Below are 20,056 nucleotides of genomic sequence, written 5' to 3'. Positions count from 1 at the left end.
GGGTGGAAAAGGCACATTGTGTTTTTGTTTTTAGTTACAGCCATGCGTAATCCATCTTTCGTGTAACTCATAAGGAAGTTTTTGTGCTAAGGAGTTAATACCTCTAGGAGAGTCAAGATAAGAAAGGCCAGGTAAGTCTCCTTCTGCTTTAGCAACTTGTAACTCCATACACAGGTCACTGAATTCTCTGAGTCTTTGGTAACCTCTGCTAGGTATTTTTGGGAAGTATTCTATTCTTTTAAACAGTGTACTCTCTATAGCCTCTGGTGAGCCATAACATCTATCCAGTCTGTTCCAGATGTTTGCAAGGCCTATCTCAGGGCGGTTTATGTTAATGTCTCTGATCCTTTTGGCATGTTTAACAGAATCATTGCCAAGCCACTTTACTAGGAGGTCTATCTGGTCCCTGCAGGATAGATCTAGACCTTGAATGGCACTCTGGAAAGAGTATCACCATGCCCTGTAGTGTTGGGGGCGATCACTGAATTTGACCAGTCCTTGGGTAACTAACTCTCTTTTGGCCAGGAACTTGGCAAAGTCTACAGTAGCCTGATTGGCATTGGGGTAGGCTGCCGGTGTATTGTGGTGCGGTGTAAAGGCATACCTGGTAAAAGTGTCTTCTTTAGGCGCGCTGGGTTCAAACTTGCTTAAGGTTGGCAGTTTGTACCTGCTCATTGCATACACCTTTGGAGTGAAGACTGGTGTTTGATGCTTGTATGAGAGCTGGGTACCTTGTGGAGTTGAAGGTTTGGTTGGAACTGGAAAGTCTGGAACTCTGTCAGATTTTTCTTGCTTGTAGCACTGGGGTCCCAGGTCGTCTTGTTGCTGCTTTATTTGCTGTGACTGACTGACATCATGTTTGATTTCTTGTTGTGGGATGCTGCTTGGGTCCCAGTGGTGGCAGACATAATCTGACGTGCGTGAAGAATCTTGTTGGTCCTCCTCTAGACCTGGTATGCTGCTGCCTACTCTTGACTCATCGTGGACGGCTGCTTCTAAAGCTTCTGCTTCTGCAATGGTGGTGGCAGTGTCTCTTTCTACTGCCAGCTTCTCCATGTTAGCTTCTAAGATAGCTTGCTGCAATTTCAGAGATGCTTCCTGTTGGGCTAAATCTTCCTCCAGGTGCATTCTTTCCTTCTCTCTCTCTCTTGTTCCATGCGTACTCTTTCCTTCTTTGTCTCTTGTTCCTGTCTCACCTTTTCTGCATCAAGGTGGGCCTTTTCTTTTTCATCTGCAACTCTTGGTCTGCGAATGCGGCCCTGGCTTTTGCTGCTTCAGCTTTTGAATGGGCGATAGCTGCTGCATTTGCAACAGATGACTTAGATGAGCTTGCTCGTGAACATGTTTTGTAAGAAGATGTCCCACTGGGAGACATGGCTGTGGGGAAGAAGCTGTCTTACTGTATAGAGACCGCTCTAGTGTCAATGCTGCTTGACAGAGAGCATCTCTGTGTAGCGTGGCTGCTTGCTTCGCCTGCCGCAGGCCTGTATCTTTAAGGCTTCTGACTTAAGGGTACTGCGTAGCCCCGGGCTGTACAGACTTCTGAAGTCAGCTTATCTTCCTTCAGAGGTCAGCTTAAAAATGTCACTGTTCTGTCTCCACATATGATTGTCTTAAGTAAATTACACATTTTGCATGTAAATTTAACAACACAGGTACAAATAATCAGCAAGACATCTGGTGGACAGAACAGGTATATACCACAGTGTATGAAATTGTATAAGCTTATGTTCTAGTTCCTTCATTTTTGTCAGTTAATAGCCTATTGGCCTATTGGTCATAGCCAGAAACATTCCCCTGATAAAGCATTTGTGTGATTCCCACTGTGTTATTTCTGGTACATATTAGGTGTGTCACTTTCAGTAAAGTAGGCATGTGATTGCACTTGGACTGTTGCTATATTTGCTGATGCTATCTGTTGTAGATTTAGGATGTGAGAATCAGTAAGACACAGGAAGAAGTTTACCAGCTGACCTCATTAGCACACACCCTGCACCCATCAACTAGGTTTGCATGGCATCCTGGCATCCCTCCATGCGTGCATTTGCCTGGCTTGTCAATGTAAGCTGCCACAGATGCTATGTTTGCACAGCATCAGCAGCGTCTCTCGAGATGGGCTCACAGCATATGGGTTGGACACCCCTGATGTAGTGCAAGAGCCTGCCTGATTGGATACAGTGAATAGATAGATAAGTGCAAGCCATAACAAGCCACAATGTTGTGAGCTACTTTGCCACGTGTAGCGCAGTCCATTAAAATTAACGGTTTGCCCAATGTGTGTCACAGGAAAAATGCATCAAAAAATATGCACTCCCACTATGCTAAATGTGAATAGGGCCTGAAAATGAAATTGTTTTTCTTATGCCCCGTACACACAGTCGGATTTTCCGATGGAAAATGTGTGATAGGACCTTGTTGTCGGAAATTCCGACCGTGTGTGAGCTCCATCACACATTTTAAATCAGCTTTTCCGACACACAAAGTTTGAGAGCAGGATATAAAATTTCAGAAATATGCTGCAAATGCACTAAAAAGCACTGGAGCTTCTTTGGGGTGATTGTTCCAAGTAGGGCAGCCAATTTAAGTGAATAGGCTGCTCTATGCACTACTAGTAAAAATGCTCCAAATTGCCCCCCAAAAAAACACATGCGGGAATGTGAGTTCCCACTATACAGAGAAGTGATTGGGGCCTGACAGCTGAGTGTTTCCATTCACTCGATACTATGTATTTGTCTAAAGCTGGCTGTACACTATGCAATCTGATTGCACAATTTCCTTTAGATCTACCATAAACTATGTAATGCAAAGGCCTGCCTGATTGGATACAGAATGAATGGATAGATAGGTGGGTCCTCTCATTTCATAGTTCTGGTAAATCTAAAGGAAATTATACAGACATTGTACAATTAGATTGCATAGTGTATGACTAGCTTTATACAAGTACATAGAAGGGAGTGGAGACACTCAGCTGTCAAGCCGCTTTCACATCCCTGCATAGAGTGAACTCACATTCCTGCATGTGGTTATTTTTTGTCTGCCTTACGTGCAGCAATTGCCCCAAAGAGGCCTGAAAAGCAAGGAGCTTCATTGTTCTTGTGTAAACACACCAATTTCACTTTCGGGCTCCATTTACACTTCATGTAGTTGGAGTGCATGTTTTTGGCACATTTTTCCCACTCATAGAACAGTCCATTCATTTCAATTAGCTATGCTACACATGGCAAAGTACCTCATTTTGTGGTGGGATTGGGTTGTGAGTTGCACATTTTTTTACTGTGTTTTGCTGCATTTTTTGCTCCTTTTTTTCCACGTGGCAAAATGTGTGTTTGCTTCTAGCTAGTTGTCCCCTAATCTCCCATTAGCGGACACATGGGTGTATCAAGGATTTTTTATGTGCCTAGCAAAATAATATACAAAAAACAATATATTTTAAACAACACAGTTTAAAATTTGAGAGAACAATTTAAAATCCTATCAAAAAAAAATTGGGACAAATTTGTTATACAACCAAAAGAACCAAAGGCGATGGTAGGATCAATGCGCTTCGCCCAAATTGGGCTGCTTCTGAGAAGACATGGTGCTCACAATGTATTAACCGATAAATAATACAAACAGTGAATTATTTTACATAATATCCTTACAGATTATTACATTTCATATAATAAACAAAAGTAAAATAAGAAACACAATAAACTATAACATTGGCAAGTAAACACCCGCAAGAAGGAAAAAAAAAAGAAAAGAAAAGGGGGGAGGGGGTAAGGGTTATGAAAAGTGCATGTGGGCCACGCTGGAAATGGCATGCGGGATCAGCAGACTGGGGGGACAATAGCAGAGGAAAACAGAGCACATAAACTTCTGAGACACTCACCCCAAAATGTTGGATAAAACGGGAAAATAGATGGGGAGGCTAATTCAAGTGGGCATTAGGGATGGGAGAAAGGTTTGGCCCGAGCATACGTCCGGGCCGAACTTTCGTTGTTCGGTCTTTTGGCAAACATCCATACAAACGGGTTGTTCAACCGTTTGTTTGCCCCCTGAACTGATCAAAAATGCATTGCAGCGCTGAACAGTGCATTACAAGCCCTGATTGGCTGAAGCAGTGAACGTTTTAGCCAATCAGGGCACAGAGCACTGTCAGAGTCATGATTGGACACTGTCATTATGACTTTATCCAATCATGGCTCATTCCTGCCCCACAGTATAAAAGTATTCTTTCAATGTCAGCCATTTTCAGTGTGATTTCAGCGTGGAGAGAGAGATAAAACAGGACTCTGTTGAGTGCTATTAGTTATTTAGTGTGCTATACTGTGCTATTTTGCTTCAATTGTCAGTGTAGAATATTAGTTTAGTGTCAGTCTAGGGATAGTGTGAGTGTAGTGAGGAGGACCATCATTCAGCTTTGCATAGTGTGTAGCTAGAGTAGGAACAGCTCAGATAGTTGTTGCACTGTAGCGTAGTGAGACTGTGTCATTCATACATACATACATTAGTGTAGAGTAGGTACAGCTCAGATAGTTTCAGTGTAGTGTATTGAGACCGTGTCAGTAATCTTGACATTATTGCATAGCTAGAGTAGGGACAATTCAGATAGCGTCAGTATAGTGACGGTTGAATATATAGTTGGGGTGTTGCACTTAAATTATAATCCAAAAAAGACAATCCAGGAACAAATGTTCAATGGTAGTTCAATCTGCGATAGGCAGGGAATAGGAAGCACCCAACCATACAGCCGCTTATCCCATGTAGTGGACCCTCATCACAAAGGTCACATCAGCATGTATAAAGTAAACTAAGGTAAGAAGGAAGCCCATCAATCTTCATACACTCAGTGGCAGCAGACCGGATAGTGGATGCAGAAAACCTAGATATGAATCTCCTTGTTCAAAATCATACTCCAGCGGTAATCATCACATATATGTCATCCCATGTAGACAAAAGGAGATAAACCTCATTGTGCAGTACATCATGACAGTATTTACTCAAATAAAAACAATTGAAATTGTACTCACATTGCTGACAAACAAAAACGAGCTCTGTTTGCATATGTACAGCCTCTCCCCACCAGAAAGATGGCTGCCGTGTCCCAGTCTGCAGTGCAATCAGATTGCCGACTCCTCCCTACATCATTTCGTCAGAGAATGACATCATCAGGGGCGTGGCTAAATGGACGCTCGAGTTGTTTATATATGCTGGACACAGTAATTAGCATGTTCACACTTATATGAACAGCCAAGTGTATATCCTCTATTAACAATAGAACAACTCTTTTAATCAAAAAAGAGTGATCCAAAGGTATTATAAACACACTAGAGCATAATAAAATGCTAGTATATAATATATACAGATTGAAAGAAATCTATATATAAAAAACGGACATTATACTTGGACACACCGCCATCTTGTAGGTTGGGGAAAAATTACATTCAGCCATATAAATAGTAGATTATACACATAAACACATAAATGCAATGTATAAAATTAAATACATTTTCACATACAAAGTTAAAATAATTAAAAAATATAGGAAGGAAAAATAAAATAAAAATTATTTAACGGTAACTACCCAGAGAGAATGGGATGTTTTAATATTAACCACTTCAGCCCCAGAAGGTTTTACCCTCTTCCTGACCAGAGCACTTTTCACAATTTGGCACTGCGTCGCTTTAACTGGTAATTGCGCAGTCATGTAATGCTGTACCAAAAAAAATTTTTCCCCACAAATAGAGCTTTATTTTGGTGCTATTTGATCACCTCTATGGTTTTTATTTTTTGCAAAATAAGAGCGACAATTTTGAAAAAAAAAAACAATATTTTTTACTTTTTGCTATAATAAACATCCCAAAAATGTTTTTAAAAAACAAATTTCTGCATCAGTTTAGGCTAATATTCTTCTACATATTTTTGGTAAAAAAATATTGCAATAAGCGTATATTAATTGGTTTGAGCAAAAGTTATAGTGTCTACAAACTATGGGAAAGATTTATGGCATTTTTATTTTTGTTACTAGTATTGGAGTATCAGAGTTTTTGGGGCATCTGAATACAAACACAAACAACATTAGATTGGAATTTCAGATTAGTGACAAATGTGTTAATTTTCTGGATGTGACCATAGAAAAGAGTAGGAATGTGTTAAGTACTAGCGTGTACTTCAAATCGATGGATCGGAATCTTTTTTTGGCCATCAGAAGTGGCCATCAACCTGCCTGGATTAAAAAAATCCCAAAGGGACAGATGCTCAGAGTCCTTCGTAATTGTACACAACACAATGACTATCTTTTACAAGCACATACACTTAAGGAAAGATTTCTGCAAAAGGGGTACAAAGAAAGCACTCTAAAAGAAATAATTCAGGAGGTAGCTAATATCCCAAGGGAACAATGTTTAATGAAAAAAGAAAATTTAATACCAAATGATCAACACCAGTGGAGATTCATAGCAAACTTCCATTGCCAATATAGGGAAATTGAAACGATTTTTTAAAAAGTACTGGTGTATTTTATGTAGAGATAGATATTTGGGGGATGTCTTACCAGACCAACCAAAGTTCATCTATAGATGAGCACCCAACTTTGGGGACTGGGTGGTGAGAAAGATCTTAGACCCACCTGGCCAACAAACAATTAAAATAGATCTTAAATGATTTTTCTCGTGCAGGAAATGCATCTGTTGCAGAACGGTGAAAGTGAGCAACAGGGGCATGACTAAAATTACAAATATTGATAATGAGACCTTTGAAATAAGGGAATTCATTACATGTAATTCTTCATATGTAGTGTACCTCTTGTGGTGCCCATGTGGGTTATTCTACGTGGGACGCACCAATTAAAGGTTCGGATTGCAGAACATTTAGCGAACATAAAAAAGGGTTTCAAATATCATAGCATGTCCCTTCATTTTAAAGAAAAGCACAACCAAGACCCAAGTGTACTGCAGTTTTGTGGAATAGATTGTGTGTACCCTTCTTGGATAGGGTCAAACTGGGTAAGGGATTTATCCCAGAGAGAAACCCAGTGGATTTTTTTGCTTAAATGTATCTTTCCCAGAGGGTTGAATTCTGAAGTAGACCTTAATTGTTTCATTTATAATTTTTGATTGGGTTTTATCGATGCGTTAGATCATGGAGTTGCTCTGGTTCACCTTAATAGGCTTTAATAGAGTGTGTATACACTACCGTTCAAAAGTTTGGGGTCACCCAAACAATTTTGTGTTTTCCATGAAAAGTCACACTTATTCACCACCATACGTTGTGAAATGAATAGAAAATAGAGTCAAGACATTGACAAGGTTAGAAATAATGATTTGTATTTGAAATAACATTGTTTTTACATCAAACTTTGCTTTCATCAAAGAATCCTCCTTTTGCAGCAATTACAGCATTGCACACCTTTGGCATCCGTCCACAACACTTTTTTCCAGTCTTCCTCTGTCCAATGTCTGTGTTCTTTTGCCCATCTTAATCTTTTTCTTTTATTGGCCAGTCTCAGATATGGCTTTTTCTTTGCCACTCTGCCCTGAAGCCCAAAATCCCGCAGCTGCCTCTTCACTGTAGATGTTGACACTGGTGTTTTGCGGGTACTATTTAATGAAGATGCCAGTTGGGGACCTGTGAGGCGTCTGTTTCTCAAACTAGAGACTCTAATGTGCTTATCTTCTTGCTTAGTTGTGCAACGCGGCCTCCCACTTCTTTTTCTACTCTGGTTAGAGCCTGTTTGTGCTGTCCTCTGAAGGGAGTAGTACACACCGTTGTAGGAAATCTTCAATTTCTTTGCAATTTCTTGCATGGAATAGCCTTCATTTCTAAGAACAAGAATAGACTGTCGAGTTTCAGATGAAAGTTTTCTTTTTCTGGCCATTTTGAGCGTTTAATTGACCCCACAAATGTGATGCTCCAGAAACTCAATCTGCTGACAGGAAGGTCAGTTTTGTAGCTTCTGGAAGGAGCTAGACTGTTTTTAGATGTGTGAACATGATTGCACAAGGGTTTGCTAATCATCAATTAGCCTTCTGAGCCAATGAGCAAACACATTGTACCATTAGAACACTGGAGTGATAGTTGCTGGAAATGGGCCTCTATACACCTATGTAGATATTGCACCAAAAACTAGACATTTGCAGTTAGAATAGTCATTTACCACATTAGCAATGTATAGAGTATATTTGTTTAAAGTTAGGACTAGTTTAAAGTTAGCTTCATTTAAAAGTACAGTGCTTTTCCTTCAAAAATAAGGACATTTCAATGTGACCCCAAACTTTTGAACGGTAGTGTATATATATATATATATATATATATATATATATATATATATATATATATATATATGTACAGGCTACACCGCACACTCTTTGTTTGCTGTGAGCAGATGTGCATTTTTATATACCATATTAAGTAATGTAGCATTTTTTGAAGATTCAGTTAGGAGGAGAGGTGGAGGTAGATGGATCATATGGGGCACGGATTGGGGGTCACTAAGCAACATGATCCTAACCCATCTGCCTCTTTTAATTTTATGTATAGATAGGATGTTAATTATAAGCTTCTTTATCATGTATTTTTTCAACCATTCATTTTAATTTAGTTTAGATCACTCCACTTGAGCAGGTTAGGTCACTTTTAGTGACAATTAGGAAACAAGCATCGTTATAGGTGATTATGTGGCATGTTTCCAGATATGTTGTTTGTGACTTAGCATGTGAGGAGTATCTAGATTAATGTTAACGATTTTTATATATTGTTGTTCTCACATTGTATGAATGCATCCGCCGTATAAAGATGTAATGTTGGTGTATTGCGGGAGTGGGGACACAGGGAGTGCACATGCACAAGGGGATTAATTTCTCCCCACATTGGGCATGGAGTGAATAAAAGGATTGATTGCCGTGCCGTACAGCCGATCCCATGATTAAGTCTGTGTGACGAAACATGTCGGGGCGTGGCTGTACGGCAATCATCAACATGTGACGTGAGACGCTGTAAAGTGATATGTTGCACCAGGAAGTGGAAGCTCGGATCTGAGGAGTGGGTGAGCGTGTCATCAACTACCGCACGCCTTGGGTCACGACCGCAATACATCACTGAAAAATTGCATGGAATTCTTTGCTGTGACAGGTTTTTTGCCAGTATTTTGCTTGCTGTGAATTTGATTCATATGAGTGTAATGGTGGAAGATTACTAAACTTTTTATTAAATTGGTTTTACGTTATCACACTGTTGGAGCACTCTTTTATCATTTACATGTGGAGAGATCATTTTATGTGGAGAGCTCCCTGATTTACACAGCTGGAGTTTGGAGACTATTTTTTAGCCCCTGTTTGTGTGGGTTAAGGCGATTTCAGCCAAACACGAGTGTGAGACAAATTAAGCTGGTGAGTGCCTATCTTGAGGGGAGTGGAATCATTGTCACAGAGGTGTGGTGGATGAATAGAAGAACATCACACTGGAATCACATCACTATATTGGATTGTTTTTTGTTTTTTGTCCATTGTTTATGGACTTTTTAATACATAGTATATGCTCACCAAAAATACATTTTTTGGTCAGTTATTTTTATTCACGTGTCACAGAGTGATAGAAGTTTAGCAACATCAACTATTATTGTTTAAAAATGATTAAGTTTGATATTAGTTTTTTCACTTGTCACAAGGTGATATGAATATTGTTAACACTATTGTTTTTATTTTATTCACTGTTTCTCTTCATTGAGAGAAATTGATGATAACATGAGCACATGAGAACATGATATTTAGTAGCGCCACTATTTATTTCACTATTTTTGGGTTTGCTTGTATAGAGGATTTAATACTGTTCACACATTTGTTCATTCTAAATGGCAGCTTTAGGTATCACATTGTATTTATCCAGGAGCGCAGTGGTGGGATTACAAGTGTGGGCGGGTTGTACTTGTTTACCATCAATTTTGAAATTAGATATATAAGAATCAATTTTACGACGTCTCTCTACATTAATATGGCATATGGAGCACTTCCTACATGGGAAGAAACCCCCATACTATGAAAAAAGGAGATCCTATTGGGGGATTTGGAGCTACTTGGAGCCTCAGGGGTGGGGCACCCCTAAATACCACCATTGGTACTTCTGGAAGAAGAGGTCCTAGAACTCTATCATTCCTAAGGACATTCCAATGTTTTACACAAGATTTTTTTGATAGCATATTGCTGCTGTGTAGAGAAGGTGGTAAAAAAGGCATGCTTATAACTCTCATTAGATATCACTTCCCTCGGAACCAGCAATTCCTATCTGTTCTTCGTAATTGCACGATCTATAGCTAGTTCGAGTTCCACCTCACTATATCCTTTCTCAAAGAATTTTAACGTAAGAGCAGAGGCCTCTCGCACAAAGTCTTCAGACCTCATGCAATTCCTCCTTAGACGTAGAAATTTGCTGACTGGAACCGATCTTGGCCAGGCAGGATGATGACAACTCTTGGTGCAGATGAAGCCATTTCTATCCGTCTCTTTAAAAAAGGTTGACATGACAATGGCTCCATCCTGCACTGTAATTTTTTAGTCCAAAAAATGGACCTCAGATTTACTCGATTTGTGCTGGAGCCAAATGCCCCTATCATTTAAGTTAAAAAAGGCCACAAAATCATTGAGACCACTCTGTTCACCATCCCATATGAGGAGGATGTCGTTGATGTACTTTTTCCAGAGAATCAACTCTGGTCTAGGTCCAGCATAGACGACATCCTCCTCCTACTTAGCAATAAAGAGATTGGCCATGTTTGGCGCAAATTTAGAACCCATGGCCACACCTCTGTTTTGCAGGTAATGGGATCCATCAAACCAGAAACAGTTCCATCTCATGGCAAAGTCTAATGTCGCGTACAAACGATCGGACATTCCGGCAACAAAACCGTGGATTTTTTTCCGACGGATGTGGGCTCAAACTTGTCTTGCATACACACGGTCACACAAATGTTATCAGAAATTCCAATCGCCAAGAATGTGGTGACGTACAACACGTACGACGGGACTATAAAAAGGAAGTTCAATAGCCAGTGCGCCACCCTTTGGGCTCCTTCTGCTAATCTCGTGTTTATCTTGTGTTAGTAGAAGTTTGGTGAGATACGATTCGCGCTTTTCAGCCTCATGCTTTTCAGTTTGTTACTGCTCTTCAGTTTGTGCTTGTGGGTCCTTATCTGTTCTTCAGTGCATGTTGTCAGTTCGTTACTGTCTTTCAATGTGATCTATTTATTAGTACGTATCTGTTTTTCAGTGCGTTTTTGTGTGCTCGTTTCTGATTTTCAGCTAGTCCTTCTCAGGTTCTTTATGATTTTCAGTGCATTCTGTTCATTTGTTCTTACCATCCGACCATTTTCTAGCCATGTTGCGGGTACGTACTCATCGTAGAGTTCATGCTGTGCAAGGGCTTGGTGTTGGAGTTCTTGCTTTGACCCAAGTCTAGTCCATGAACAGAGTGAGGAGGAGTTCATGGACGAAGAATTGGTTGCTCCAGCGTGACTGATTCTCATACATGCCTTTGCTGTGGGAGATCTGGGATAATAATCCTGATGATTTCGGGAATTATCTCTGGATGATGGACCCTGTTTTTTCACCGTCTGTTGGCTTTGCTGTCCCCTTATATTATGAAGCAGGACACCTGCATGCGGAAAGCCCTCACTCCCGAGCAGAGGATCGTTGCCACCTTGCGGTACTTTGAGATGGGGAGAAGTCTGCAGTACATCAAGTTCTCGACTGGAATCTCCCCCCAGGCTCTGGGAATCATTATTCCAGAGACCTGTTCTGCCATTATTCGGGTTCTGCAGAAGAACTATATTAAAGTAAGTTTTCTCCTTTAACATCATTCTATGTATTTAATGTTTGCTAATGTATTGTATTTCTTTCATCATTCCAGAATTACCATGATTGTAATATGTCCTCTTAGTCCTCATGCATGCTGGAAGCTTTTAAAGTTCCTTTTTGTCCTTCATGCATATTTGCCTTCACTAACCTCCCCAGCATGCTATCCTGGGCCCCTACACACCTAGCCTAGTCACTTAACAATGTATTTTGTCAGCTCCATTGTAGTGCTTACCCTAAACACCCCCTAAAATGTGTACAAATGTTATTTTGTCCCTAAATTCATGCAGAGTGCAAGAGGCTTTTTTTTGGGGGGGGGGGGGGGGACAAAACTCATTTGGAACCCATACACACTATACCTACCTATTTTGTGGTCAGATTTATGGATGAATTCACCAAAGCATGTAGTGCAAGTTTTGTTCTCCTATTATCTTGATAGGTAATTGCAGAATGTAAAAATGTGCTTCAATTTGAACAGTGTGCATTAATATTTTTATGACACTTCTTACCTGTCCAGTGGGCTGCCAATAGTGTAAGTAAGGAGGGGCTGGCCAAAGTAACACACATAATTTATGCATTCAGCTGTCAATGACATGGAGAGGGTTACCTGTCCAAAACTACTAGCCACCCCCCACCCTAAAATTTTTACAATGGGCCATCAGAGGGGTGAGGAATCTGATAAGTGGACCTTATACTCTTTTCTTTAAATACACAATCCAAGAAATGTTATACTTATGTTGGCCAAGAATGTTTGTGTCTAATCTGCTTGCAATGTTATGGGCAAAAATACTAATTTTTTTTTTGTTTGACTCCACAGTTTCCTTCAAACACACAGGAATGGCAGACTGTGTCTTCCCAGTTTGCCCAGCACTGGGACTTCCCCAACTGTGGAGGGGCAATAGATGGGAAGCATGTCCACATAGTCCCACCCCCAACTCGGGATCATACTATTACAATTATAAGGGGTTTAATAGTATTGTGCTCTTGGCGGTGGTGTCTGCGACATACGAGTTCCTGTATGTGAACGTGGGGAAAAATGGCTGGATTTCGGAATGATGGAGTCATCGGCCACACAAAGTTCCTCAGACTTCTCCAGAATGGTGGCTTGAGCTTGCCACCTCCGGAAGACAATGTGGCAGGACTCCCATTTGTCTTCGTGGCTGATGAAGTGTTTGGGTTGGGTGACCATCTGATGTGGCCGTTCCCCATGAGGACCCTCACCCCGGACCAGAGGGTTTTTAATTACTGGCTGGCCAGAGCCAGAAGACTGGTGATGAATGCGTTTGGAATAATGGCCAGCCAGTTCCACCTATTTCCCACAGCAATCAACATGGCAGAATATAAACTGAATCATCATCGCTGAATCTCTTCTTCAGCTATTATGTTGTGGGTCTGCTATACACACACACATTGTTTTTGTTGTTAATGTATGTAATGCATTAATGAAAAAAAATCTTCCTTTTCAGCTCCATGAATTAATTGCTTTAAGTCCCTAAAGTGGCGTGATTGTGGCAAATTTTAGAGCACTGTGGGGGGCTATTTACTAAAGGAAAATCCACTTTGTACTACAAGTGCACAGAAACTGCACTGAAAGTGCACTTGTAGTGCAAAGTGGATTTGCCTTTAGTAAATATCCCCATTGTCACTGTAACTACAACAACTTATTCCAAAAACTGGTATTGAGCACTGAAAGAAGAAGCCACACATGGTTGAGTTTAAAACATTTTACTCTGTGCACATTCACATGTGCATTATAAAAGGGTTTTTTTAACAAACCAACATCTTTGATGTATTACATTTATGTATGACAGTAGAAATAGCCTTTTTTTTTGGTTAAACAGGCATAAAACCATAACATACACAACTCAGGAACTTACAAAGTTCAACTTTGATAAACTGAAGGCCATATGAGACATTAGTATGTCAAAACTGTGTTGATTTTGCCTTCATCAGATGGGGTGATGTCACCCCTGTAAAAGCCAAATTTTGAAGATGCACACAAATTGGGAGTGAAAATGTGGATTTCCCTCTTAATCCCATGCCTAATGTTTACATGTGCTAGCTCTCATCATGGGTGATCAATGGACGTGTTTCGGGGGTGCAACCCCTTTCTCTCATCTACTTTAGTTGCGAGGAAGGGGTTGCACCCACAAAACGCATACATTGGTATCTCGTGATGGCAGATAGCACATGTTGACACATTGTGTGCATCTTCAAAATTTGGCTTTCAAATTACTTTAAAAATTTTGTAAAAATAAAAAATATAACGACAAACTGTCAACATTTTTGGATGTTTTAGATTCTGTCTAAAACATCAATGATGTTGTTGAGTCTTTTTTCAACATCATTGATGTTTTCCTTCATCTTTTCTAATTCCTGATTGCACACCATGATCTCCCCAATGAGGGTCTGTGCACTTGCACTGTTGAAATGAGTTTCTTCTTCCACAACATCCACATCAACTAAAAATAAAAAAACACACCATGCATTATAAATATGCAGGCATACATCTATTACATGAAGCTGCGGTCTCAGACACTGACCTGTTGTGGTCACTATTTCTTCCAATTCTTGAACCTCTCCTCCCTCCACATCTTCTTTAGGGTGTGTGGGGATTTCCCCTTCTTTAGGAGGTGTGGGGTTTGTGGTGTCCTCAGATGTCCCGATTCTTTTCTCCCCTATGTGAATAAAAAAAAGGTATACTTAGCACACAGATATTTGAGGCAAGAAATAGGAATATGAAACATTGCTTGTAAGTGTCGTACAATTGTCTGTTTTGGCAGAGTTCCAAGCTGAAGACATGATTTTTTCACCTTTCTTAACCACTTCAGCCCCAGAAGGTTTTACCCCCTTCCTGACCAGAGCACTTTTTACAATTTGGCACTGCGTCATTTTAACTGCTAATTGCGCAGTCATGCAATGTTGTACCCAAACAAAATTTGCGTCCTTTTCTTCCCACAAATAGAACTTTCTTTTGATGGTATTTGATCACCTCTGTGGTTTTTATTTTTTGCGCTATAAATGGAAAAAGACCGAAAAATTTGAAAAAAAATGATATTTTCAACTTTTTGTTATAAAAAAATCCAATGTCCAACATTATATATTTTTTTAAAGCAAAGGCCCTACAGATTAAAATGGTGGGTGTTTCATTTTTCTTTCACACAGTATTTGCGCAGTGATTTTTTAAACGCGTTTTTTTGGGGGAAAAAACACACCTTTTTAATTTTAATGCACTAAAACACACTATATTGCCCAAATGTTTGATGAAATAAAAAAGATGATCTTAGGCCGAGTACATTGATACCAAACACAACATGCTTTAAAATTGCGCACAAACGTGCAGTGGCGACAAACTACATACATTTTTAAAAGCTTTTAAAAGCCTTTACAGGTTACCACTTTAGATTTACAGAGGAGGTCTACTGCTAAAATTACTTCCCTCGATCTGACCTTCACGGTGATACCTCACATGCATGGTGCAATTGCTGTTTATATTAGACGCCAGACCGATGCTTGCGTTTGCCTTTGCGCGAGAGCAGGGGGGAACAGGGGTGCTTTTTTTTTTTATTATTATTATTTTTTTTGCTTTTTTATCTTATTTTTAAACTGTTCCTTTCATTTTTTTATTTATTTTTTTTTTTTTTTCATTTTTTTTTTGCCACATCAGCGAGGAGGTTTACCATGGGAATAAGTCTTTTCAAATAAATATTCAAAAACACTTCCCCTTAATCATCACATCATTATGGCTTTTGATCTGTTTCCTTAATTAGGATATTTCATATCACAGAAAATAAGAGAATAGTAAGCCCCCCATCTGTTTCTACTCTTTATTGTTATTCTTCTTGCTCCCTACCCTCCTCCCCCCTCCCCTGCCCACCCCACCGAGACCGTACCTCCTCCCTCCCCGCGATTTCCCTTTAGTTTCCGGTTTAATTTACCGTTTTCTCCCCTGGGTCGGGATCTGCCCTCTCTGTTACTTAGGTTGTCCACATCTCAGCTGCTCTTATAGATTTTTAAAATTTTTCCCATACTCCCCACTTTGTCCTATAAGCCTCCATTTTTGTCCCTTCAATGAACCTCAAATACTCCAAATCCTGTATCTCATTTATTTTATTCATCCATTCCCTCATGGTTGGTCTTTCTTTTCTTTTCCAATTTTTAGAAATTAGGCTTTTAGCTGCATTTATAAAATGGGGTAGAAGTGTTCCGAGGTAAGCCTTAGTGGGCATCTCACTCAAATGAAATAGAAGGACCCTGGGATCCTTTGGGAGATCGAAGTTTGTAATCTCTTTAGTGTATTTTTTAATCTCCTCCCAGAAAACTCCTATTTCAGGACATGACCACCACATATGGGCCATTGTCCCTATTTCGTTGCATCCCCTCCAACAAAGCTGGGATTTCTCCCCATCAATTTTATGCATCCTATCCGGGGTCATGTACATTCTCGTCAAACATTTATAGTTTAATTCTAATAGTTTATAATTAACTGACGTGGTCAGGAGTCGTTTCAGTATCTTATCTATCTCTGACTCTGTCAACGTTAGTCCTAACTCCTTCTCCCATCTATCTATAAAAGCCAAGGTGTCTGTCCTCCTCAACTCTACCAATATTTTGTATATACGGGAAAAACCACCTTTTTTTTCTGTTTCCATACAGATTTTCTCTAAAGGGAGTAAGTTTTTTGTTGTCCTAATTGGTTGTGGTAAGGATTCCACAAAATGTTTTAATTGACCATAACGCCATGGGTTAATATTTATTCTGTCTCTTTTATTTTTAAGCTCTTGAAATGAACATATTTTACCCCTGTCTACTACATCCTTCAATTGCACATTCTCATCTAGGAGCCATTTACCAAACCACTCTTCCTTCCCTGGAGGAAAATAATCTACATCCTTTAGTGACATTAGCAGTGAATTGTATTCCCAGTGTTCCCTTTTGTGGATAAGATCCCATATTCTGAGTGCATGCCTAGTGATTTCATGTGATTCTGTGTTATACTTTCTTATTTTAGGTGGACACCATATTATTTTGTGTAATTTTAAATCGTTAGTTTTGTTTTCAATTTCTACCCACTGTTTTCCTTTATTTTTAACCCAATCTACCACTCTCGCAAGTGCAATGGCCTCATAGTATTTACAAATGTCAGGTGCTCCCCACCCCCCCTTACTTTTAATATTTATTAATTGAGTATATTTTAAACGTGGTGTTTTCCCTTTCCAAATAAACCTTACTATCATTGAATGTAGTCTTTTGAAGTATGCAGGTGGGAGCGTGATTGGGAGCATTTGCATTTTGTATGTTATTTTTGGTAATAGGACCATTTTGAAGATATTATTTCTTCCCGCCCACGACACTTGCCCCTGCTGTATTTTATTTAGTTCCGATTTTACCTCATTTATGAGCGGCATATAATTCGCTTGGTATAGCTTTTCTACAGATGGTGTGATTTTGATTCCTAGATAGTTCAAAGCTTCCTTCTCCCACCTAAACGAGAAGTGTTCTTGATATGATTGGTCTCTTGTCTTATTGGGGTTTATATCTAATACTTCTGATTTGGTAGTATTTACTTTAAAGTTAGAGAGTTTTCCATACTCTTCCATTGTGGCCAGGACATTCAGTAAGGAGAGTCTTGGATTTGTTATGTAGAGGAGGATATCATCCGCATAGGCTGCAAGCTTATACTCAGTTCCGCCTATATTTACCCCTCTAATGTTCGGATTCTGTCTTAACCTGGTAAGGAGGGGTTCTAATGCTAACAGAAAAAGCATTGGGGACACTGGACACCCCTGTCTCGTTCCATTATGCATATAGAAGGGATCGGACAAGGTCCCATTTATTTTGACTCTCGCTGATGGTTTTGTATAGAGCACCCTAATCCAGCTACAAGTCTTATCCCCATAACCCACTTCTTTGAGTGACTCCATCATGAAGTCCCAGTCTACTCTGTCTCGCTTTTTCAGCGTCTATAGACAGTAGTAGGCGTAGTAGGCGTCTATAGACAGTAGTAGACCTGGGACTCCGCTATTTTTATTTTCTTGGGTTATCAAGAGGGTTTTGATACTATTGTCCTTTCCCTGTCTACCCGGTATAAACCCCACCTGATCAGGGTGGATGATATTTTTAATCATTTGCTTTAGTCTCCCCGCTATTACTTTTGCGAATAGTTTTGTATCATTGTTTAAAAGGGATATGGGCCTAAAACTGGAGCATAATGTGTCGTCCTTTCCTTCCTTATGAATAATCGCTATATTGGCTGCCAACGCATCTCTGCTCATTTCCCCTCTCTCTCCTATCTCGTTCATGTACCCACATAGTTTTGGTACTAAAAAATCTTGATATTTCTTATAATATAATGCTGTCAGGCTGTCTGGACCTGGGCTCTTTCCTGTCTGGGTCTCCTTGATGGCCTTCCTTACCTCGGCCTCTGTAATGGGGGCCTCTAAAGATATTCTCTCTTCTTTTGAAGTTTTATCCATCTCAGTTTCTTTTAGGTATTTTCAAATTTTTTCTAGTTTTTGCCCTCTCTCTTTATCCTTCTTTTTATTTATTGAATAAAGTTCCCCATAATATTCTTGAAAAGTTTTTGCTATCTCGGCGTCTTCATATCTGATTTCTCCTGATTTCGCCTTTATTTTATCGATATATCTATTACTCTTCCTTTTACTTAGTGCCCTTGCCAGGAGTCGTCCAGGTCTATTCCCAGTGATATAGCTCTCTTTTTTAACTAAGTTGTACTTTCTGCGATTTTCTGCCTCTATCTGCTGTCTCAAGGCCTCTCTGGCTCCGTATAGTTTTCCCAAAATCCCTCCTTCCCCTGTTTCTTTATGCTTCCTTTCTAATTTTTTAACTTCCTCCTGTAGATCACGAAAATTTTTAGTCTGGTTTCTTTCTTTCTCTACTCCCACCTTTATTATTATCCCCCTTATATAGGCCTTATGGGCCTCCCAAACTATTGATTCCGCTGTTTCCTTTGAAGTGTTTACTCTAAAGTAGAATTCCAATTCTTCTTTAATTAATTTATCAATTTCCCTGTCATTAAGGAGGTCCTCATTTAATCTCCAATTATTTTGAAGGGGTGTTTGACTATTTTGTTTTATGCGCAGTATCACCGGGGCATGGTCTGAAAATGTTATAGGTCCTATGTTTATATCTTTTACCTCTTCTAAGTTCCTATGATCCAGAAAGCAGTAGTCAAGTCTTGAATACGTCGCGTGAACGGGGGAGTAGTATGTGTAGTCTTTTGTTTCCTGATGTTGCATCCTCCAGACATCAACTAGTTGGCAACATTGTAACTTTTTCTTAAGCTTATTCAGCCACACTCCTCCAGTCCCCCGTGCACGCGACGCACTGTCTCTACCCGGCTCTAAACATAGGTTCATATCTCCTGCCACTATAACCTTCCCTCTCCTGAAATTCTCTAATTTCGATAGAACTCCAATTAGATATTTCCCTGGGTTAATATTTGGGCAGTAAATATTAACTAAGGTGTATTCCTCACCATTTAGTTTGCCCCTCAGAAACAAAAATCGACCTTCGGGATCGGTTATTCTGTCCTCAATCTGGTGGCGGATTTCCCTTGCAAAACCGATCGCTACCCCTTTTGCACCCCTTATCGGGGAGTCACTATAGATCCAAAACGGGTAGTCCCTAGACATTATCTTCCGATTTCTCCCCAGGTATAGATGTGTCTCCTGCAGAAAGACCACCTCAGCTTTGTTGGATCTCAGCTCGCCCATTATGTTAGCACATTTTATGGGGGAGCTGAGGCCCCTCACATTGTATGTTACCAGGTTAATTCCGGACATTTGCTCTACCTTTTCCGATCCAGCAGCAGGAGACAATGAGGTTTATACCGATCTCGCCCCTCCCCTAACCCCCCACCCCATCCCCCCACTACCCCTCCCCCCCACCCTCCCCATCCCTCCTTGATCATGGGGGTATCAGGCCTTCCAGTAGCCCTTTTAACTGTCGCCTTGCCATCTCCACCCGGCCCTACGGTTGTCCCCCTGAGGGTTGAGCTCAGTGTGGGCATCCTTGATTCCCCCAGCCCGCCCCGGGACCTACCAAACCCCCCCATCCCCCCTCCCCCCGGGATCCGCCTCTCCCCACACCTCCCGCCCCCCCATCACCCCCCCAACCCGTATATCCCCCGGTCCCCCTGATCACAACCTATTCCCTCCTTCTAATTGTTCTAACACTTATTTAGAGCCCTCTCTTGTTGTGCACTGGTT

The sequence above is a fragment of the Aquarana catesbeiana genome, linkage group LG04 (genome assembly GCF_042186555.1).
Source record: "Aquarana catesbeiana isolate 2022-GZ linkage group LG04, ASM4218655v1, whole genome shotgun sequence".
Classification (NCBI taxonomy): Eukaryota; Metazoa; Chordata; class Amphibia; order Anura; family Ranidae; genus Aquarana; species Aquarana catesbeiana.
Note: the sequence above shows the minus strand (reverse complement) of the source record.